This window comes from Protopterus annectens, chromosome 2.part1 (assembly GCF_019279795.1).
Source record: "Protopterus annectens isolate FY-2018-M chromosome 2.part1, PAN1.0, whole genome shotgun sequence".
In the NCBI taxonomy this organism is placed as follows: Eukaryota; Metazoa; Chordata; order Ceratodontiformes; family Protopteridae; genus Protopterus; species Protopterus annectens.
The window spans coordinates 1403316264-1403341119 of record NC_056729.1 but is presented as its reverse complement, the minus strand read 5'-3'; the positions used below and the strand labels follow the sequence as shown (position 1 = coordinate 1403341119).

The 24856-nt window shown below is 38.8% G+C and overlaps 1 protein-coding gene across 1 annotated transcript in view; it reads left to right on the top strand.

Annotated features, from left to right (window-relative positions):
- The first annotated feature begins 252 nt into the window (after positions 1-252).
- Positions 253-24856, top strand: part of DTNB (dystrobrevin beta) — a 2387431-nt gene continuing 2362827 nt past the window's right edge. The window contains exons 1-2 of the mRNA XM_044062883.1: positions 253-374; positions 9797-9889. The gene's annotated coding sequence lies outside the window, so the exon portion shown is untranslated. The remainder of the gene's footprint in view (positions 375-9796; positions 9890-24856) is intronic.

The window sequence follows — 24856 nt, the reverse complement described above, 5'->3', positions numbered from 1 at the left end:
CATTTTCACAGACATGCCACACCCCAGGGCTGTGTGGCTGTATCAAATTTATGATACATCAGCACTGAGGCAGAGCTAAAATTATTGGTTGAGTAAGTGACCATTGTGAGAAATTGCTTGAAATTTTCCAGAGTTTTTAAGGAATAGTTAGAGTTTGATGATGTTTTAAAATGTATGTGTTTTCTAGAGTGAATAAACAGTGGCTGTTATTTATTTTTTAGCTCATTTTATTAAATTTCACCATAGTTCATTTTTTTTTTTCAGACACCTCTGGAGAGTGATAGTGCCACCACAGATTGACAGCATTTTGATGCTGTATGGAATTAGAGAGATGTACGTGACATTCTGGGATGCAAACTGCCTAAGCTGATAAGGTATGAATTGTTAGCTTTATTAGAAGATTTATCACAGAGGGACCTCTAGGTTAAGTTAAATGGTTGTGCTCATGCTCTCACTAGTCACCATTCAGTAACTTCTGCTCATTTCAGAAGACCCCACTTTCAGAAGTGCATGACTTAGTGCATTATTTTCACATGTAGATTAATACTTCCAAAAAGCCAAGTTACTTACCATCTATTATATGGCATCAAGTGAAACCTGAGGTAATGATGCTGAAAAACCTGACACTGGATCAGTTTCATAAAGGTTACCGTGAGTTGTAGAATTCAGAGGTAACCCTAACGTGGTACTTTTGCATGCAGATGTGCAGTACAGCATCGGGCTGTCTCTGTGACTGTGCTACATGCTAATGAAGCAGTTAGGGGGAGAAGCATATGCTAATTAGCCGTGCACTGTCTCCCCACCAAACTGCTTGTGTGAAGGCATTTATATGGTGAATGATTCATAGGGTCACTTGACTGTGTCAAATAATATGGTCGTTCTTTCCACATCACAGTAATGAACATGTCCCAGAGGCAATGTTCCTCCATTGTGGGAGAGGTAAGTGCTGGAGAGTGTAGCCATAAGGTAGGGTTAGGAGGTGTGTGTGTGTGTGTGTGTGTGTGTGTGTGTGTGTGTGTGTGTGTGTGTGTGTGTGTGTGTGTGTGTGTGTGTGTGTGTGTGTGTGTGTTTACAGATGAATAGATGAGTGCCTATGGGTGCATTCAGGTGGGAAGGAGGCTATTTTTTGTGTGTAGGGGATGACCATTACTAATCAAGGATAATTCCTATTTCATGTGCCTTAATGTCACATTAAGAGTACAAGGGTTGGGGGAACACTAGAACCCAGGAATAACGCTATACTTGTGCTTCAGTGGCAAGTAAACAGGTTAGAAATGGAGATGGGGAAACATTAGACATCAGGGGTACTCAAAATATGGTGTGCTTTAAAGGTACATGTTTAAATAAAATTTGCTGGGAACCTCTAAACATTATGGAAAAGTAGCATGCCAGAAAAGGCTCTAAGCAGATCTGAAAACTCTGTACTTCCCACCTCCCACAGAGGAGGCGGAGGATATTAGTCCTCTGCATGACCACTGGACACTAGGGATTGATGTATACAATTATTTATACATATTTAAAAAGAAAAACAAAAATGGGAAAAAAGGAATTTGAACCCTGCACCATTGACCGGAGGAACCACTGCATTAGCCTGCTGCGCTGACGAGTACTAACTGATGAGTTAGTGCAGCAGTTTATTTATTTGTTGTGCTGAATATTGAAGATCACATGCATTATGAAATGCCTGCAACAGGTATTGATGTCCTAGTGGAGGGACAGGAAAGATGAGGCATGCATACCTCTCAAAGTCATAAGCAGATTTTACCCTAGCATGCATTTACTGAAGGATATGAAGTGTGAAACATGAATGTCTGGCATTTAGAACTGACTGAATCATCACTTAATTACCTGGCATGGGAAAAGGAGACATTGTTAACATTCTGACAACAGGAACAGGTATGGAGTATATGTTACATGTTTGGGAGAGTGATGGAGGTAGATGGTGCATGTATGAGAGAGTGACAGAGGTAGAGGATGCATGTATGGGAGAGTGACAGAGGTAGATGGTGCATGTATGGGAGTGTAATGGAGGTAGATGATGCATGTATGGAAGAGTGATGGAGGTAGATGGTGCATGTATGTGAGAGTGATGGAATGGGAGAGATGCCTGTACTTGCATGATATGACCTCCACAGTTAACTGTTGCTAGAAGTGTTTATCTGCACTTTGTGGTAGTTAACTGTGGTTCACAGAAATGCAAATTAGCTGATAAGGTATTTCCTTATTGTGGCTAATGTGTCTATAAATTGGAAAGGGGCACATCATGTTAAGAGGGACTTTTTTTAGCATATAGTCACAAGGCCCACACTGGGGATATTAGTGAATCCCTGGGATTGATATTTGCACTTTAAGCAGCCAACAGACACTTGTCAGGTTTCAGAAGACAAGGGATGTTCATGTGTCGTAGAGATTCAGTGCTATTTATACTTAGTTGTACAAATAATCATATTTTTTCAGATGTCTATAAATATCTCAGTAAACAAGCACTCCGATCTGATGTTAAATTAAATTTGTGTTGTTAATCTTGCTGTCATGTGAGCACTCAGGTCTGGTTGAACAAAAGTGCTTTGACAGCATACGTTGAGGTTGTATAGTTTCCCTGATATGAAAAGTTGTTTGTGAAACTTTAGAAAAAATGCAGTTCTGGGTTTGTGCACTTTACAGTATATCACAGTATTAGTCTAAAGACTGTGATTACGCTGATTGTTACCAGCTCAAAGAATACTTTTTATTGATAGCATTTCTGTTTATAGCTTTTTAATAGTATTTACTTTTCACAAGATGTTTACATTTGTCTGGTTTATACTTTTTAACTTTTTTCATAAGATATTCTGAAATGTAATGATATATGTGGGCTGCTAGAGATGTTATTTTTCCTTCACTCAGAGGTGTTTGACTTAGGAAACCTCTGGCTGAAGAGGTGAAGTTCCTCATTATACACCTTTGGTTCGTTGATCTGTCATACAGTCCAAAGACCACAGCATTTTGTCAGCCTGGTGAGTAAAAGCTGTGGATAAATGTGTTAGAGAGTTTGCACCTCTGCCACACTGGGGCTGATAGCCAGCTACTGTTTATTTCACATCTACAGGTTCCAATCCCTTCCTGGTAGAGCATACAGTTGAGAAACCTAAATCCTTCCCAGTGTATAGGTCCAAGGAGAATTGCATTTCAACCATGGCCATCGCCTCAAAGGTGATTTTTTCATGGATTAGTGTTTTTGGCCATGTGGATACTGTGGCCAGTGTCGCAGGCTCATCCATATACCCTTGCAGGATGAGGCTGTCCTTCTTTAAGGGGAAGATCAGAATATTCTGGGTGTCCATTTCAAGAGGGAAGCATTCTTTGGCTAGGCCTCCTAGGATCTGGTTGATGAACCTTTGAAGAGGACTGGATCCTCTCCTCATAGGAATGTTCTCTATAATGGCTGACTGCTTTCCTTCTCCTCTAAGCAAGTTACAAAGGAGAAATGCATGTCCTTGCAGACTGAGAAAGGTAGTAAAGCACACAGAATCTTGATCTTCACCATCTCTAATGAAAGCTACGTCTCCAAAGAGAATAATTCTACTGGTACTGATGCAGATGTCCTCAGCTGGTGATCTGTGGCTGCCCATGCTGGATAGCTTTTTCAAGTTCAGTGCGGCTTATTGAGCAAGCACAAAAATGAGAGGTTGGGGCATCAGTTTTTAGCACATCCAGGAATTCAGTGGTCCAGTACTGCTGTCCCGCTTCTGTGCTGTAAGTGTTCCAAAGAAATCTGTAGTGCCTGAAGGCTGATACAAGAAGTAGACTGAGCCCCTAGTGCTTCCGTCTGTAAGTAGCTACTCTGGGGCACTGATATACATAAGTGAAAGTTGTTTGTTTATTTAGCTCCATTACTTTACCCAAATATTGTTTTATACTAAATCATTTTGTAGATTGTAACCCTGTAAAAGATCTTTAAAAAGAAATGCTGAGCTTTTAATTACTAGCGAGAGTGTAAGGAACTTTGTAAGATGCTTTGCCCTTGCTAATAGGTGAAGTGGATGTCAATTAGTGCAGGGGAATTAAGGCTGTGAATTGTTAGCAGTCTACTTCCTGTTGCCAAGGGTACAGAGTTTGACTCCTTCCATCTCCATTTTCCTTAACTTTGATTTTCAGCAAGAAACTTATCCAGACAGTACACCTGGGAGTTACCCCTGAAAAGGGACACTTGCATTCAGTGGGCTTACCTAGTTAACAAATTAATAAAATAAAATATGTCTAGGAGTAGAGGGAGCCAACCAACCACCACTAAACAAATCCAATGCATCACAGGTAGATAAACCACCGCAAAATTACTTTTTCTTTCTTTTAAGCAGCTGGTAGCAGAGAAGATATTTCAAGACTCCTAATAGCCTTTTGGGCAGGGGAAGCAGGTGTTCTGTCAGTTCTGTTGCAAGTTTCATGTCCTTCAAGGGTGCATGGGATTGCAGCTGTTATTTCTGTCTTTGTGCCCTAAACAGCTTCTGATAGAGAAAATGTTGCAAGACTCCTAACATTCTGCTTGGAAAGGTTGAAGTTGGGGGCAATTGTTAGTTTTTATAGAGTTACCATCTTCTGTATTCCTGTGCAAAAAAGCCTGGATAGGTTCTAGAAATTTTGAAGGAGTTAAAAAACCTGGTGCTATTGCTTTAAATCTTAGCACATTTCGCATTTCAGGGTATCGTAATGTGTATAATCATGTGGTCTGGTTTCCTGTAATGGTGTGTAGTTTGAAAAGTAAATTCTTCAAGCTGACACTATCACCTCATATGAGTCTGTTATTTTTCATTAAAAGCTGCCGTGTGATGTCAGAAATTAACTCATAAATGTGTGAGGCTCTTCATTTTAAACATTATGCAGCTATAGCCCATGGGAACTCTCTCTATGGAAGGCAGTAATACTGAAAACTGAAAATAGTGGCTGCAGAAGTTCAGTTTGTTCCTTAATGGGGATTAGCTAAGAAGCATGACGACCAAATTGGCTAAGTTTCTTTGTCATGGCGAGAATGTTTTTAAAGCGTGCAATACATATGATGACATACATATTTCAGAATTGTATAAGACGAGACAAACTCTGCCATATATTTGACATTTGCACGAGAGCATGAGATCACATGGAGACTGTTAATTTGCAGTTTACTAGTTTGTTAAATGAGTTTGTTTCAGCGACGAGCCCAACTACAAGAGTAGGAGTAAATACAGTGTGTATATTACAGAGCCAAGCTAAATAATCTTACATTTCTAAAGCTGCAAGACGTGTTGGTGCACACAGGATTGTGTGGACATACATAGTAGTCAGTCAAAAGTCAGCTGTTTTAAGGGGTCTACATTATATAATCAAACTTTCAAAACTTCGAATCCCATATGTTCGACAACATATGATCGAAGTTCGAAAGTTCAAATACATAATAAAAAAAAAAAAAAACTTACCTTAACGGTACAGGCAGGGAGGCAGCATAACTTCCTTGGACTTGGTTACCATGCCCTTACTTACAGAATGATTTTCTTAGTACTTTGGCCACATGTTATTCAAATGACAGATTACTGTCTGCATATGTTCTCAGATCCCTGACTATTGGTTCAACATTTAGGGGTGTGTTATCAATGGAGTAATTAACCTAGGTGGCAGTTTTCCCAAAAGGCACTATAACACATACTTGGCATTGGGTATTAATCCGGGACTTTGGCACCAGTTATTTGTTTGTGTCAGGCCATCTTGTAAGATGTTTGTGTCGTGTGGGGAAATCTATGATGGCTCCTAATTTTCAGTCATCTGTGAACTTGGTCAGCCGAAGGCATGGGACATTAGCCTTTACCTCCGAGAAGTAGATGCCAAATAGGACCAGTCCCAGCATGGAGCTCTGAGGTGCACCTCTGGTGAGCAGTTTCTTAATGGTATGTGGCCTCACCAATCCTGACTCTCTGGGTACTGTCCGTGAGCTAGCTGGTAATACAGTTAGTTATGTAGGGGTTTATGCCCAGTTTGGTGAGTTTGTCAACCATACACAAGTGAAGTATTGTATCGAATGCTGTAGCTAGGTACATGTAGGTGGAATGCACCATTTCCCTTCATCCATTGTCTTGGTGACCTTCTCAAAGAAGTCCATCAGGTTTAGTAGGCATGACCTTCCCTTGACGAAACCAAATTGGATTGAGTCCAGTGTCTCAAGGTTGCCTATGTCTGTGTTGATCATTTCCATGAAAATTTATTTCATTGCTTTGCGTATTAGACTAGTCAGACTAATAGACACAACAAAAAAAGCTCTTCAGCTCCACAGAATAAGCAGCTAAATCCAAATAAGACAACAGCCAGTTCACCAAAGCAGTTTATTCTCTATAGATACTCTTCTCTATATCTCTTATGTTCCTCCCTCTTCGATAACTAAACATTAATTTTTTCTTTGTCATCTCACTTAGTTCTTTATAATTTTTTAGGAATCTCCAAAAATGCAATATACATCTATTTATGTCATCACTGCAGACATTATATGTAGAGACCATAAAAATATTATCTGAATTTCTATATTCTTTACTGTACATCCTATCACTTATTTGTGTCCCTTTATTATACCTTTTTTTAAATATTTCATCCCTACTCTTCTGTATCACCTGCATATTATATTTTCTATCTATAAACATTTCCGTAGTGTCATTTATTTCTTTTTTAAATTCTACTTCAGTATTACATACTCTGGAGATCCTCAAAAATTCACTGTATGGTATAGCTTCTATTGTATGCTTTGGATGGCAACTAGTGCCCATCAAAAATTGATTTATACAATCAAATTTTCTATGCATACCAGTAACTATATGTTGTCCTGTAAGTCCCTTCAAATTAATATCTAAGAAAGAAACATTAACTCCACACTGTATTCCATCAAATTTAATATTAAACCTATTCCTTTGTATGTCTTTTATAAAATTTACACTATCATTTCTACCTCCTTTACACAAAAAAATTAGATCATCTATAAATCTAAAATAGTGTATTACATATTTTTTTACAAATGAATGTGTATAAATGCATTCAGATTCCACTTGGCCCATAAAGATATTGGCATACATGGGTGCAAATGCTGCACCCATGGCTGTGCCTTGTATTTGATGATACGTTCTATTATTAAAATTAAAATAATTATTTTCCAAACAGAATTTAACTAGTTCCAACACATAATGTGTTAGTGGATAATCTCCCATTGATTTAAATAATGCCTCTATTCCATGTATATTTTTAATATTCGTATATAGACTACTAACATCCAATGTTAGCCAATACATAGCTTCACACCAAACAATATTTTTTATCTTATTCAAAAAATCAAAAGAGTCCTTTATATATGATGGCAATTTCATGGCTTCTTTTAACAAAATTTGGTGTAAGATCAGCCCTAAATTATGTAAAAAATAATTTGTAGCCGATACAATCGGCCTGCCTGGAGGGTTATTTATATCCTTATGTAACTTCGGTAGGCAGTAAAATTGTGCAGGGCTGCATTCTGTTATAATTAACTTATAGTCTACATCTTTGTTAGTCCAATAGCCAAATCTAAGGCCTTTATTTATTAGTTCTAAATAATTTTCTTTGGCTGCAGTAACTTCATCTACGGAAGACTCACAATAAACTGATGTATCTGTTAATAAATTCATACACATTTTCATATATTGTGTGTAGTGCATAATAACAATTTTATTGCCTTTATCAGAAGGCTTTACAATCAGTTCATTCTGCTTGGAAAATTTCATCAGTTCAATCCATTCTTTTTTTGTTAAATTAAAATTCACATTTGATACATTTACATTATTAATAATTTCATCAAATTCAAAGTCAGACTAATAGGTCTGTAGTTTTCTTGGTGGGTTGATGGTCCACCCTTGTGAGGTGGGATAACTGTTGCAGTCTTCCATTTTCTTAGTACAAAGTCTGTTTAGAAAGTATAGCTGAAAACTGACGCAAGTGGTCCTGATAGGTAATGTTACCAGAAATTTAGGAGGGATCCCAATATATTGTCAGGGCCCATTGAGGCTGTGTTTGTTGCCTTAATAAGTGCTGCCAGGACCTGCTCCTTGTTAACAGTGTGGGTGGGGGTATTATTCTAGTAAGTATTTCATGGGGGAGGGCATGAAGTTTGAGCTGAATTTGTCAGGCAGAAAGCGAAAAGCAAATTCACTATGTTGCTGTGCTCAGTGAAGGCAGAACCGTTTACCACCAGTTTGGCACACAGATGTTTGCTGCCTTTGAGGCTTTCAACATAGCTGTAGATGGCTTTTTGGTTGTCTTTACCTTGTGATGCTATCTTGGCCTCCTAGCTGACCTTGGACTTAATTAGTCCTGCTAGTTTCCTGTTTAGTTTAACTAGAGAGCTTCTAGCGTTATGGGAGTTCCTGTTCCCGATTTTTGTCATGATTTTTTTTTCTTTTGTTATATACTCTGTTACTGTTAAGATTCCACCAGTGTGGAGTGTTTTTTTTTTTTTTTTTTTTTTTTTTTTTTTTAAGAATTTATTTTGGGTTCACTTATAGTAGGTACAGTAGCCTCTGTACAGCCATTTACATAGTTCTATATGGTCCCTGTGAACAATTCCACATAGGTTACTGTGAAGTCTGGATTGGGAGGAGCATTGAATTTTGACAGATTGTTGCTTAATAGGATGTAATTTGGTTTGGAATAGTTCCTAACTGTTAAAGGGTTTGCTGTGGCTACCAAGTAGATTCTTATTTAGAAGGAAACAGCTTTGTGATCCGATCTCACAGCTGAGTACATGACGCAGAGGGGAACAGTGCTTTCCTGTACTGGTAAGTACTAGGTCCAATATGTTTGAATCGCTGGTGGGTGTGCAAACTGTCTGGTCAAGGGTATTTGTGTTAATATAGCCCAGGAATCATTATGCCTGCTAGTATGAGGTAGTGTATGCTTTCCAGTATGTACAGACGTAGTTAGTCTCCCATGAATGGGGTATTTGGTTTAATGGTGAATATTTTTAGTAAGTCTTGGTATGAGCTATGGGATTCTAGAGACAAAGAAAGAAGAGTAAAGGAAAGAAGAGATTTGGCAAGAAGAGGGAGAAAATGAGCTGTGAAAATGATGGGTCAACTTCAGAAAGGCTAATGCAAGGTGTATGCCTGGTGTACACCTTGCAGTAAATATTTCCATGTCAGAGACGGCCATATCTGGTAGGTTGTCTCTGTGGCCTATTACAAATGCTAAAAGGTATTCTGAGAGAACGGCCTATGCTAATTAGTCATGTGCTTTCCGTGCAGAAATGCCTGCAGAAGGTACATCAGTTACTCATGTCAGTGAAGACTGCGAAAAGCTCATGTTCACCCAGTTGTGTTAAGGTTAAGTGCTGGGGAGTTTAGAGGGAAGGTAGTGGTGTCTGTGTGTGTGTGTGTGTGTGTGTGTGTGTGTGTGTGTGTGTGTGTGTGTGTGTGTGTCTGAACGTGTGAGTGTATAGGAGGTATGAGTGTTTGAATTGTGTGTGTACATCTGCATAGTTACATGCCACTTTCCCCTTCTGTGATGTCATGAGTGAGGGATGCACTCCTAACACACAAAAATGGAGAAGAGCAGTCACTAAAAGTTACAAAGAACAGTGAAATAACTCTTACAATTAGTGATTTGAATACAAAGAATACATTTGTCAGTAGGAAGAATGTGAGGTTGACTTATAATTTTATAGGTCCCTAATTTATTAATCTGAAATTATGTAAATATGTTGCGTCATACTGAATAACTACATACAAAGATTCCCAATCATCTAATAAGTGTGCTAACATATGTGTTTCATTTTGTTAATCAGGTAAAACCCAGTGAGCTGAATCTGTTTTCCAGTGGTGACCCATGCCACAAAAACAGGTACACTATCGTTTACAAAAGGACATAAGAAATGCAAGTAAGTGCTTTAGCATATTTCCCAAAACAATACAAGAACTATAAAACATTATGTGCTATAATAAAGTACATAGCAACTAACATAACATGTTTTATCAGCAAATTATACTTCAAGAGTTGTTTCCACATAATTATAGCACTGAGTGCAAAACTCAAGAGATCATAATTATTTATGCATACTTAGAGAAGTAAAATTTCCTGGCAAACGTGGTATTACGCACTTTGCTGTACATCACATTTTTTATTTTAATTTTAAATTTTGAGTTTGATTTTTACTTGTTAGTTTTACTTCTGGTTCTCTGACAAATGTAAGATGTGATCAGTTGTTTTTATACCGAAGAAATGGTAAGTTCAAGTTGTGGTTTATAGCTGGTTCGTTAACAGAGTTCTGTTGAGCTAGGCATTTTTCAACTTTATTTTTTTTTTTCTGTATTTGTTTGAATGTACTTTTGTTTTTTGTTTTATATTACTGAAACCTGTTGTGCTTCAGGACTTATGATTTTCCTTCATTGCCGTTTAATATTGCCGAATTAAATGCATTTCAAAACTGGACCCTGACACATGTTTTCTTGATCTTAGGAATGGGATACCCACTGCAGTGTTTTTAATTGTCTTTCTGTGAAGGAATGAGTAGATTTGACCTTAACACTGACTTAGAAATTGTTTTTACACTATTATCTTTTGCTGGGGAATGTACTCTCGTAACATGTATAACAATTTTATTCACTCTACTGCTGTTCGGAGCACTCTTACTACAGAAAAAATTAATTTTAAAACAGTATGCTTCTGTTCTTTTCCAAAACTTCCACTGACACCATGATGAGTCTTCCCTCTCTGCAATGAAGATTTCAACGTTTGCCATCTTGTCCAGTACTTCCTAACAGACTTGCCCTGGTCTGATTCTCCCAGGATAGCCATTCAGATTCCTGGAAAACCTAGCCTTAAGGGTTGTATATTTTATGCAAGGTATTTGTGCAGATAGGGTGTAACAAACCAGAATAAGCTGCAGGATACATAGGTGCATAGGGTACTTAATAGGCTGTGGATCCATGAAGATCTTTAGAACCGTAGCCCTGCATGTCCATGATATGACCCATTGTCAAGAGTTCAAGCAGATATAACCTGATCAGCTAGCTGTTTGTTGATGACTTGCAGGGAAGTCTGTCTGCGACTCTTTATCAGCAGCAGTTATTTATAGAGTAGAACCTCCACATTTCTAAGTGTACCTTCCCTATTCCAGAGGGTTCAGGTTCTGGACAGTACATCTTTTCTCTAAAAAACAATAAACTGACAGATTAAGCAAAATAAAGAAGTAAATAACAGATGTTAATAAAATCTATAGCTTCATTAAATAGTTTCATGAAATAAATATATGCTAAATATATCAAGGGTTTCACTATACAAAAGTAATAAATTATTCAAAAAATGTATGCTGTGGTGTACACACATGCACAGTGTGGCATCGGGATATAATCTGTAAAAAGTACATTATCAGCCATTTTGTACATCTGTTAGGGTCCATGAAAGTCATTTGTGAAATGAGCAATGGGCTGTATAAATTGAGGAGAGTAACAAATTCAGGTAATTAAATGCACTTAAAATATTTCTGCTCTTAATTATGGCATTTACGAGACCTGCTGGTAGAATGGTAAGATCTTCGCCTCCCATACAGAAAGTATCAATCCTGACCTCCGGCCAGTGCCTGTTTGGAGTTTGCAAGTTCTCCTTGTGTCCCTGTGGGGTTCCTCCCACCTCTACAAATCTCCAGTACGTAATCAAATCAACTCACCAGTGAATGGAGCTGTGGGTAGCAGCACAGACTCTAGTGTATGCTCACCATTAAGCCCAGCAGTCTGGGTCAATAAGCTACTGGCCAGTAATACAAAAACTACTGGCCGGCCGGTGCCCAGTTGCTCAGCATGTGTTAACTGTTGAGTAAAGCTGGATGTAAAACCAGTCAACCTGCTAAACATGAACTAAAAATTGCTACACTCAATGTAGGTTCATGACAGGACACAGGTTCAAGTGATGGTATGGTGGAGGTTGGACACCTTATGTATCCAAGAAACAAGATGGAAGGGAAGTGCAGCAAAAACACTTGGCTTGGGATCCAGAGTCTGCTACTCAGGAGGACAGACTAGAAATGGTGTGAGAATTGTGGTGAGAGACAGGCTTCAGAAGGCAATGAGAGATATTATCAGAATTAGTGACAGACTCATGGCAGTCAGACTCCAGTGTAATGATAAGACAGTATTCATAATCTCAGCCTGTGCAGGGTTGCGATAGTGAGGAAAAGAGTTCATTCATACAGCAGTTGCAGGACCTACTAGATAAAGCAGGGCAACATGAATTGGTGTTGGTAGTGGGTGACTTGAATGCATATATTGGGACAGACAGAACAGGCTATGAGGACTGCCTTGGGTCTACATGGGTGGGGCAACAGGAGTAAAGAAAGAGAGGCCATTGTAGCCCTCTGTCCAGCAAATAGCTTGATAGTAGCCAACACATGGCTGTGAAAGAGAGAGAGTCCCAAGATCACATATAAGAGTGGCCAACATGCAATTCAGGTGTAATTCTTCCTAATAAGGAAAGCGCACTGGGTAGAGTCAGTGATTGCAAAGTCATGCCAAAGCATTAACCACTGGTTGCCACAATCAGCTGCAAGCAATGGTCAGAGATGGCTCTAAGGTTAACAGAGACCAGGTTGGAAAGGACAGAGCGTCAGTTGTTGTATGCAGATGATGTGGCATTACGGGCAGACTATGATCAAGAACTTCAGCAAAAGATAATGGAATGGAATGGAAAACTGAAGGCACATGGAATGAAACTAAGTACAGATAAGATAGCAGTAATGGCAGCAAATTGAGGAAAGCAAAAGAGGCTGAGAATTGAGGTAGAAGGGAAGGTAGTGGAACAGGTTAATAGCTCTGTCATAGTCCATGTGGGTGTTAATGACCTGAGACGTAACTCCCCTTGACTATATAAAGCGAGCCGTGATCCAGCTCACTGATTGTGTCTCTAGCAGATTTGAGCCTAGCAGTGAGCAGCATTCTACCTTCTCCATGGATGATGCCATGTTACCAACAGAAAAAGATTGATTATAACAATTGGCGTAGCTTCTGGTGTCAGTCCAGGGGGGTACAATATTTGATGGCCTGGGAGAGCATGGTTGACAGACCACAATGCTTTGCCAGGGGTGGCCTGCACTTATCCCCTCTAAGCTTTTGGGTCTCGGCAAAGACCTTTTCCACCCTCATAGTGCATTTTTTAGACAATGCCAAACAAATAAACCTGCAGACTTTAATGAACCTGTGAAGGAATATCTGAAGGTGGGACTGTTCAGTGCTAGAAGTCTTAACAAGAAACTCCACTTCCTACAAGTCTTCATCTCCCTGGAGAGTGTAGACATCTGTGTAGTAACAGAAACGTGGTTTAAATTCACTGAGAGTACCACAGCAATGCAAGGTTGTAATGACTTTCACACCTTTGGACCAACAATTGTACAAGAGGGAAATAATGGTGGAGGAGTGTCAGTCTATATTTAGACTAATCTGACATCCAGACTAGTTAAAGTGAATGACCCACTGAAACTCTTACATGTGCAACTCACCATAAACAGAGTGTTGTATCATGTCCTTGCAACATATATGTCCCCCTCCATGTCCCAGGAAAACCCATACTACCTGTATAAATGTACTAAACTGTTACTTCACCATTCAGCCCTGATACGATATTCATGGGGGATCTCAACTTACCCCTCTGTAGATTGGGAATCCTACACCATTTCTAAAGCTCAAGCCCAGCAATTCCTAAACTTTGTTAGTACCAATATCTTGGAACAGTTTGTCTATTCTCCTACCAGGAGTACAACATCCTTGACCTTGTACTCACGAACATGGGGGGGGGGGCAGTGTCCCACTCCCAATGTAATATCCTTGCTTGTCAGATCTGACCACAAGGCAGTATTACTTGAAATAAAAATTAAATTCATGGATCCAATTAAACCAGAAACCTTTAGGAACTATTCAATGGCTAACCTCTCTCTAATAAACAACTCCTTGGCTAAATTCCAAGTACCCCCAAATCCAGCAAACAACGTAGAAAACACCAAACTATTTACAAAATCTGTGTACAGCCTTATTAATAGCTGTATAGAGCACACTGTGCTAATCGTATTAAGAATAAGGCAAACTCAAAAGACAATCCACCCTGGTGGAATCTCAGTATCAATTGGTTATACAACAAAAGAAAAAAAATTATGGCCAAGTGTGGGAGAAACAAAGCCATACATATTAAAATCCCCAGAACCAATCTAAACAGGCAGCTAAGAGTGTTGATTAATACTTCAAAGGCAAATTTGAAGTAAAAATAGCTTCTCAGGGAAAGCTTTCCCACAGCTGTGTGCATAACCTCAGAGCAAATACTCAACAGTGTGCAGAACTTATTGTAAATGGCATCACCCACATTGAACCGGAGGCCGTTGTCAACCTTTTAGCTGAGAGGTTCAGTTCAAATTTCCCTCCCCCTCAATAATTCAAAGGAAGTACCACATAACTCAATCACCCCAACAGTTACTAGAGAGCAGATCATTAATGCAGTTTCCATGGCCAAAAACACTGCATCGATGGGCCCCGATAACATCCCGGGAATTTTAGTAAATAGCATGAAACATGACCTCTCTGGTCTACTCGAATCACTGTTCAACTGGATCCTTCAGTCAGGCTTTGTGCCCAAATAATGTAAGATGGCTGCAGGCATTCCCTGCACAAAGGAGGTCCACCCACTGATCCAGGTAGCTATAGACCCATAAGTCTTACCAGCCTCATATGTAAGACCATGGAAAGAATCATCATGAACATGATAAATGAGGAAGTAGGTAACCTGCAAACACCTGACCCATCACAGTTCTGCTTTATTAGACGAAGGTCATGCATATTAAATCTGGTGGACTTTCTTTGAAAGGGTAACTAAAGTATTGGATGAAGGTAAGACTGTGCACACAGCTTGCCTTGACCTGACCAAAGCTTTTTATACAGTACCTCACTCAGGAATTATAGACAAGCTCACTAATTTAGGTATGAACCCATTTATCACCTGCTGGATAGCCAACTGGTTCACTCAGGATGGTGAGGCCACCTCCACCAAGAGGCCAGTCACTAGTGGAGTCCCCCAGGGCTCTATACTGGGTCCGCTCCTTGTTTGTATTTATTTCTATGAAATGGAAGCAGATGCTGAAGGTTTATGGCTGACTAAGTTTGCATATAATTGCAAGATGGGGGTTATCTTTAACTCCTCTGCATACACTAGCATTCTTAGGTTCATAGGTTCATAGATTACTACTAGGCTATCTGCCCTTGTAAGCCATTTTAAGCCTAGCCAGTTATCCCATGTGAGAATTAAACTGTGCACCTTCTTCAAGAAGGTCTGTTTCTGACTAATAAATGGTGCCAAATCCATGGTCTTAAACTCAAAACTAAGAAATGCATAATTGTTCCCTTTGGGAAATCAACCATCCCAGCTAATTACCATGTTGATAATACATCCTTAAGAGTCGACCCAGTAGTCAGGGACCACCACATGGCTCCAGTGCTAAGGAAATCCTTTTATGTTGTGCAACTTATAACTAAGGGCATGGCATCTAGGTCCAAAGAGGTCATTATCCCATTGTACTGCACCCTTAGAAGACCAACCGTAGAATACAATGTTCCCTTTGGTATGTACCTGACCAGACATATGCAGCAACTACAGCAACCTCAAAGGTTCATTACAAAAAGAATACAAGATGTAAAAAAAAACTGCTTTATGCAGAGCACCTTAAAGCCCTTATCCTCTACTCAGTCTCCTATAGATTGCTGAAGGGTGATCTATACTTGGCTCACAAGGCATCTGCAAACCCCACATTTATGATTCTGTTACATATTCGTAAGAAAGAATGCCAGAAGTACAAGGTCTAGGGGGGCCCGAATTTTGTTTGTTACTTAAACAGAACATGCTGGACAGACAAGATGTGTGTATCAGAGACTGCCCTTCCTATGGAACAGGCTTCCTGTCCATGTGAATCTGAGTTTGTCTATTTCCCAGTTTAAGCACAACCTAAACAAGTGGATGAGGAATAGGAAAATTTAAACTGGGCCTGGCACACATGTCCCTTATGGACAGATGTAGCTTATAAATGCCTGGCAAATCAATGTCCTTTTTGGATGCAGAACATCATTATTCTTTTGGGAAAACTTGGCTAGACATAGAAAGGCCTCCCCCCTGGTTGTTAACCTAGTAAACTCCAGTTTCTGGGAGAGGTGGTTGAGGTGAAGGGACGTCTGAATGCAGAGGTCAGTGCTAGAATCAGAGGGGCCAAAGCCAACTGGCATAGAGTGCCAGGTGTAGTATATGACAGAAGAATGCCAAAGAAGTTGAAAAGTAAGGTGTACAAAACAGTGGTGTGACCAGTACTACTGCATGGTACAGAAACCTGGGCATTAAAGGCAGAGCAGATGAGAAAGCTAGAGGTGATGGAAATGAAATGCCTGAGAAGGGTGGTAGGATTGCACACTGTGGGACAGAGGATGAAATGAGGACATAAGAGTAGAAGTCAAAGTAGCTTCAATTGCAGAAAAGATCAAAGAGAACAGATTATGGTGGTTCAGACACATGTGCAGAAAACCGATGACAATTTAGTGAAGAAGAATTGGGACAGACAGGAAGAAGGTAAGAGGATTTGAGGGCATCCAGCAAAGAGGTGGATAGATTGTGTGAGAGAAGATATGTGTGACAGTCAAGCATGTGTGTCTAAGAAAGCAGGAGTGTGGCATTGAATCTGGAGAGATGGTGACAGTTAACACAACATCCCTACGCCATATAGAAAATGGGAAAAGGGGGGTTGATGATGATGATGATGAACGTTGGCATTTGACCATGTGCTGCTTCACTGCAGGGTGGAGGTAGGTGTTTCAATTTTGTACATATAAATTCTACAGTTGACCAAAAACAATGAAAGGAGAACAGTTCAAAAATAGCTGGAACTGCAAAATGTTAGCATGCCTTAATAATTGGCATAATTTGTAACAATTGGCATTAGAAGTAATCAAAACTTCAGAACTTCATACTGGTCCCTAAAATGTTCACAGCTTTCTAATACAACATATAAAAGATACCACATCCCCATAAATCTCCAACAGGTTTATAATTAACACTATGTACATCAGAGTAAAGAAAATTGCTAGACTTGATGAAATTCCACACAGTGTGATACTAGGCCAGTAGGCCTGCAAAGATTGTTAACTTCATTGTCTTATTTCTGTCACTGTAATTCTCTTCAGGTGTTGGTGTTGGATAATTTAACTGTTCTTTTAAGTTATTGCCTTTGGTACAAGTGTTTCCAGCTTTTACATTCGTCTGCCATCTTATTGGAATCATATCAGTTAGTAGTTTCAAAGCATAAAGCAGGACCTTCTTCCCCCTTGAGGTATGGTCCACTTGTGCACTCCACTCCTATATGCCCAGGCAATACTGTCGGTACTGCAAACATGTTAAACATGGTACTCAGTAAATATCTCCTAAACTTTGCACAGAAGCATCCTGTCAAGTGCTACAAGTGATCATTTTTGGGAAACATATTTCCTTATGTAGTTTTTCAGAATTATAAACTCTCATAATCGCTGTAAGTTTTCTACAAATATGAATAAAGTATGTACAAATGTCACTAACCATGGTTCCAAAGAGTGTTATAGACATTCCTGATTGATTTCCCCCCATCTGATGTAGAAGTAACATATTTTAATGGTATCCTTGTCATCGTATTAAACAAATGTGGCCCAGATAGGGAAGTGAGAATCAAGATTGAATTAACTGTCCAACTGAGCAAACATTAGCCAAGAGACAGCTTGGAGACTGTACAAATCAAAGGAAAGTAAAATGTATAGAAATACTTGTGGAAATCACACTATACACTTGTACAAGATAAAAATGTTAGCAGTCGACCTTATTTATGGAAGTGCATATATGACTTTCTGGCTATGTAAAAGTTCTGTTCCTACTAGTTTCTTATGTGGTAATCCTTTCTAGATTTAACAAATGACTGTAGAAACATTTTCTTGAGTGATAGTACTTAGACCAAAAACTTTCCTCCTCTGCAAAATGCCACCATCACCAAATAGATGGACATTCCCTTTTAGATTCCAGCTATCTGAATGCAGTAAAAACAAAATGAAAACTCCAGAAAAGCTAGAACTTCCAATGAGTGACCTCCCAAACCTCTTGTATCAGAGGCTCATGGGATATATGCAAATGATCCTTATGAACATCAGGTGTTTCAGCTAATTGGTGATTCTGAATGCCCATGATTTGTTTCGTCTTTTTAATGGACAATTTCAGGCCAATAAAGCCAAACCCCACTAGCTGTAGATATGTATATTTCGGCCTTGTTATGACCTCATCAGCACAGCACAAGCAGAGTGTTTGACTAAGCATTAGAAACACAGGGCTGTTATACCCAGTAATACTTACATCTGTTGAAAACATCCTTTTTGTCATCATTAAACTTTTTTTTTTAACTTGCTCTCTTGTTTGCAAGTCTTGCAAGTAGACTTCTCAGGCTAGGGATGCTGTACTAAGAACAGAGTAAGATAATAACCATTTTTGAAGGCCATAACCCCAAAAAGTCTGACAGCTCCAGGTGAGTATGTAGCCCAAGTCCTCTGTTTCTGGCATGGGGAAAATAGTATATTAACAAATTAGTTCTATTTTCAGCAGCATTAATTAGCTGGTTCCAGCATGTCATTAGGCCATATCACTGACACTGTTGTTACAGATCGCTAAAGGTCACTCTTTTGTTGCTGTCGATTGCTCCAAATCATTTTACTCTACTGAATCATCTTATTTATTTAAGTGATTTCCTTTGTTATTTACTTGAATTTGTTTATTGGGGCAGAGCTCTGATCACCATGGACCAAATTCAGTTTCAGTTTCTGTACAGTTCAGTTTTTTCTTCAGTTCTCATGACTGACATGTAAATGCCCTGATATCCTACCTGTATTTTGTATGCACAGAGCTGATGATCACATTATATACAGAGGTTTGCCTAGAAAAGCAGCTGCTCTGATCCTTACTCTGTCCAGACCGATGCTCCATAGGGTCTCATTACAGACCCCATGTTATGCTACACCAACCACATGGTTACTGCAGATTTGTCACTGATCCAGTGTGTAATGCTGTCTTTAGTCATTCTGTTAATATATTTTGTACTTACTCAGACTTTTGTACTTACTCATACAATGCAAAATAACCTTGGTACCAAGTGGATTTTGGTAGTTTATTATTAAATGCAAAAAAAAAATCTCTTTGTTACCCAGTCTCATAAGGAAGATTAAACAATCTGTCTTGCATATCTGAATTGATTTCTTTATGCCTTTCTGAGGCTTCCACATTTTGGAAGAATTTGACATTTCCTTTGCTCAAAATACATGTTTTATATTCTTGTCTGTTGATTTATACAGCTGTTCACCCAAGCTTAGCATTGTTTAGTTTGTCCTACCTCTGGAGCTGCTTCATGATTCCATTTACCTTTTCTCTCATGTCTTGTCAAGTTGTGACAAAACTGAAGGAGGCACATATCAAAGTTGTGCAATTTGTGCAAATTAATCTGGTACAGGCACTCATCATTTTGATACCCGTAAAGAAAAGGTTACATTGATTTTTCTAGTAGAATCTCCTGTATTCAGCTCTTAGGTTCATAGGTTCATACTAGGCTATCTGCCCTAGGGCATTTATAAGCCTAGCCAGAGTGTGTGTGGCTTTCACCACCCCTTAGGATGAGAATACTATACCCATTAGTTTGCTGTGCCTCTGTCCAGCAGTGATACAGAGATGATTCCCGGGATAAACCTACGATCTCCCATCCACTCGTCAAGATTTCTCTTGAACAGAGTCAGTAAGGGGCTCTGCCTGCCTTCAAAACAGTTTACAAATACTAATATCTTCACCTGAACCCATCGAGACACTTCATACCTTTGTATTCCTGTAAATTGTCTGTTTCTAGAAACACAGCATAACTTACAGGCAGTTCCTCTTTTCTTGTAGCCTTGAATATCCTCAAAAATGACACCAGGTCCTACAAGGTTTGCATGTATAGTTTAGTTCTGTTTCTTTTACTGGGCCAAAGAATACCATGGCAATTTTTTGTAAGGAATTGTTTTAACCTTTATAAAGTTTCTTGCTGAGTTTGTTCCATAGTGCTAGTACAATTTTCTTAGTAAGTGATCTTTGATGTTCTTTAGCCATAGCAAGGTCAGACATAAGTGGAGTATAACAACTTACCATGCCTGTTACACCCATGGGTCTGTTGTAGGCGGATCTTGGTGAGCAGCAGTTATGTTAATAGAATCAGGTCAATTATTTTCCATCCACGCTATAAAACTATTAACGCTAAGCCTTGATTCGATAAATTTATACTTTAATTTCAGTCTACAGTCTGTTAAAAATGTTGGACTTTCTGCTTTCTGGGTAGTAATATGAGTTTTTTTATTTGCTATATATTAAAATAGCATTACTGAAATGTCTAATGAGGCGCAGTTTGCAGATATTTTCAAATGACGTTTTGAAACATCCTGCTGTTGCATTAATTTCAAAGTTTAATCCTCTGCACCTTCTTGACTGTCTGGGAACAGTTTCAGTGTAGATCCAGGTCTTTCTTGGAGAGTACTGTAGCTTTGTTACATCAGAAAGGTTACCATCTTCTGTGGATGTTAAGTGATGTTCTCTGATGATGGCAGTGTTGCCATGGTAACAGGTCAATACATGGTTTTACTTTCTCGGGATACTTTCATTTGGGTAGTATGATAGTAGGGGAGGCCTAAAGTATAGGATCAGTAATGTCATCAATAATACTTTCAGTTTTATGAGTTCACCCCATAGTTTAGTCCTTAGATGACGTTCCATGCTTCTACCTTTGTGACACACTGGTTGTGCCTTTGGATAATATGTAACTTTACCTTATAATTCAGTAAACTGCCATTTCCACAAAACACTAGCTTATGATCTGAGGCTTTATAAGTGGGAACTGCATTTTTTAACAAGAAACATCATCAAATCATCATGCATGACATAGGCCATGTTACATTTATATAAATGAAAATAAACCATAACTGCACAATCATAGTTGCAAACATTATACATTCCAAACTGTGCCAACACAACTGTAGCTGTAAACATTACACATCACTTTCAACATATCCAGTCACTATCAGTCCACCATCTAATAGCTCATTCAAATTCTGCCTTTTTCCAAACCTCGTTCCTTCAGTGCATGCTTTGATCCAACACTTCCCATCCCTTCCCTTGCAATTTGCCCCATCCATTTCCAAAGATCCCAGTACCATTTGCTTCATTTCTGCCACCACCTTCTCCACTTTCAGTAAAGTCAGAGTAGACCCTGATCTCCACCTTCCAGCAACTGCACCCCTGGCAGCCATCATATTCAGACCCAGCAAGACCCCATCATGTCCAGGCAATTCTGATTCTGCATCACAGCTCAAAGAAAAAAAAAACACCTCCTCAGTCACTTCAATCCATTCAACCAGCATCTCTATCAGATCAGTATGCAGGGAATCCCCATAGTCTGCCAACTCACTACACTCCCAGAAAACATGTTTCCAGCCACCTTCCTTTTCCCCATCACACCTCCAGCACCTGCCGTCCACCTAAGGAAAAACTCTCCGAAGTCCACTTGGAATACAACAATACCCATGTAAACACTTCCAGGCAAAGATCCCAAACCCTCCAGATTTTATTGCATATTTGGGAGACACACATACATCCAAGTAGATAGCATTTGACAGTTATCTGCTGTGACAGAGATACACAAAAAGTCAAAGACTTGGCATGACCTTTAACTGCAAAGCAGTACAGTTCAGAATAAAAATCCTAGGAGCAACTGCTGGCTGGGAAATTTCATACTCAGCAGCAGATATAGAAAAAGATGTTTTGGGGTAATTATTTTAGTTGGTGTGAACATAAGAAAATCAGTATAAAAAGGAAGTGAGGAACACTAGATGGGATCCTCAGAAGGCTTAAGTGCTTTGTGCACATCTGAAGACCCCCACTTTGTAGAAATATAGACAGATCTGAGTCCTGTCCAGAGGCAGGCAAGTGATGTGGTGCAAATTCTGAATTAGAGGCTGTAATGTGCATTCATCAAAGGAAGTTGGCATGTACAGCTGATGAGGGGAAGGTCTGGTAATTGTATGTAACTTGTGTGTTACCTCTGTTGTTGCTGTATATCTCTGTGATTATTTCTCCTGGGTTGTGCCTGCAGTTGGCCAGTTTGAGCAGTGTATTACAAATAATAACAATTTTTAAATATCTTTAAGGACTCCATAATGTGCAAGTGCTTATGGGATATTTTGGAGGAAGAACCTCTGTAAAACATGAAACGGCTGGCGTTTTGAACAGTGTGTGTGTGTGTGTGTGTGTGTGTGTGTGTGTGTGTGTGTGTGTGTGTGTGTGTGTGTGTGTGTGTGTGTGTGTGTATGTGTGTGTGTGACAGTGTTGTTAGAACATTTTTATAGGGCTGTTGCCGATGCATTGAGTAACATTCTACTGAAGTTTGCATATTTGGAGCTGTGGTGGAATTCTTTTTGGCATGGGTTAGACATAAGGCTACCCTGGAGATTAATTGGAGGAAGTAAAATACCTACTCAGTTTCACGTGCTGTCTTGTCTGCTCAGCAGTGTAGGGGCAGGCAAGCTGGGCTCATCTAATAGTAAAATACAACTCAGTTTCATGTGCTGTCTTGTCTGCTCAGCAGTGTAGGGGAAGGCAAGGTAGGCTCATCTAACAGCCTACTCAGTTTCACGTGCTGTCTTGTCTGCTCAGCAGTGTAGGGGCAGGTAAGCTGGGCTCATCTAATAACTGTCTAGCATTATGTTTTGTGTTGCTATGTCAGTAAGTAGAGCTTGGTGAAATGTGGTTTACTATTTGGCTGCTTATATTGGGCCTCCCCTTACGTCTCTTTATGTTATGCATATTTTTGTTTTGCTGTAAGACTACCTAGAAAGTGAAAGCAATAAATAATCTGTGGAGTGGGTAGAAACACTTTAGTGACATGGTCAGTCTGTGAGCTGTATAGTATCAGGACAAATAGTGTTGTTGTTTGGTGTACTGGAAAATATCAATCACAGTTTCATTGATGCAAATATATCAAGTATGTTAAAATTCATTGCCTGCTTAATTGTGCTCAAGATGTTTGAAAACATTAAAAATATTGGCCTCTGTTTTGACTGACTTATTGATTTAGAAAACGATTATTGATTTAGAAAAACAACTCCAATAGAGTTTTCTCCAGGTCTTGTTTCATAGGATAGATATAAAACTGATATCTATTGCTAGTTGTAGTACCCCAAGTGACTTTCAATACAGTTCCACTGTATTTTGTGTTGCTGTATAACATGATGTAAGCTTTTTGTCTTACTGCTTAAGAATAGTTTGTTTTTTTTGTATAATGTTCCACTTTTATAGAAGTCTTAGTTCTTCGTACAACCCCTTCTCTTCTTTTCCCAGTCTGCTTCTTTTGTTCAGTACAGCTCATAAATGTATTCTTTACTTTTAATTTGTTTAGATTACTTTTATGGTTTACAGCTCAGTATAGTGTTTATTAGTACATCTGATTATTTTAGGTCTTTTCATCTGCTTCATTTTGCTGTGTTAGTTGCATACTGTTTGGTTGCTCGATCATTAGAATATTTCATGTATGTGCTATGACTGCACAATAAATGGCAAAAGAAATGAGCTTCTCTGACTACTACCTTCATTTTTCTCATTTACTCCTACTCTTGCTCTACTTTTTTTTTCTTATTGTCCCACCCTGCTTATATTCAACAATTAACACCTCTTATCCCCCTATCCTGCTTTAACTCTGCCAAGATTTATTTATTTATTTATTTTATTTGCATTTGTTAACCGGGTTGGTCCAGCTGGGTACGAATGACCCTTTTTCAGTGGAGACCCGAGGGAAAAAGCCCCAAACAGACATACAAATACATACGAATAGAGACAAATTAATAATATTACAGAGGAAACAATATTATGGGTACAATGGATAAGAAAAACAAACAATGAAAGTTTGAGAATATGAGTAAGGTAGGCCAGAGGCATGCATGCAAAAGATTTATGAAAAGGTGTTCTGAGCAAGATCTCTGAATTATGGATAACGTTAGTTTGATATGGTTCCTTCACTATGTACCCCTAGATCTAACGTGTTGTCTCTTGTTAATAAATAATTTTTGTGTGTTCATTTGTTAACCTGGTAAGCTGTACAGACAGAAAGTACTGTCTGGTGAGATAAATTGCTCAGTTCCATCATTTTGCAGGTTAAAACTGTGGGAATGAAGTGCAGAAACCAATATGCCTGTTTGCAGCTTATAGCTTTAACCATTTTGGTTAACTTGTTGGATATATTTTTTTACAAAGACTATACAGTCTGCATCCCTTTTACAATACAAAATGTGAGGAAGAAATAACTATTACTAACGCAGATGTTTTGAATTAATATTTCATCTTTGAAAAAAAAGCATGCTCACACCTTTCTAAATGCTGTATCTGTATGTGCCAGGCTTATTTAATTTTGTACGCAATTTACATTTAAATTAGAATTATTATGCACTAAATGACAGCAGGTGCTTTCAGAGTGAGATCCAGATGTATATCGGACAAATGCATGTAATTTACAGGATTTTCAGATTTAAATTAGCATTTTGCAGAAGAGAATAAACAGTGACCAGAAGCATCTGAAGCAAAATATTGTAAATAATCATATATGAATATAACTTTTAGCTGAATATTTGTATACTGAATAGTTTGCCAGAAATATATTTCTCTTAATGTATGTTGATATAGTAAAACACAGCCTATGTCAGTTTTATAATTAAGATGTAGAGATTTATAGACTAATTTTAAATTAAAAAAGTCGTCATATGTA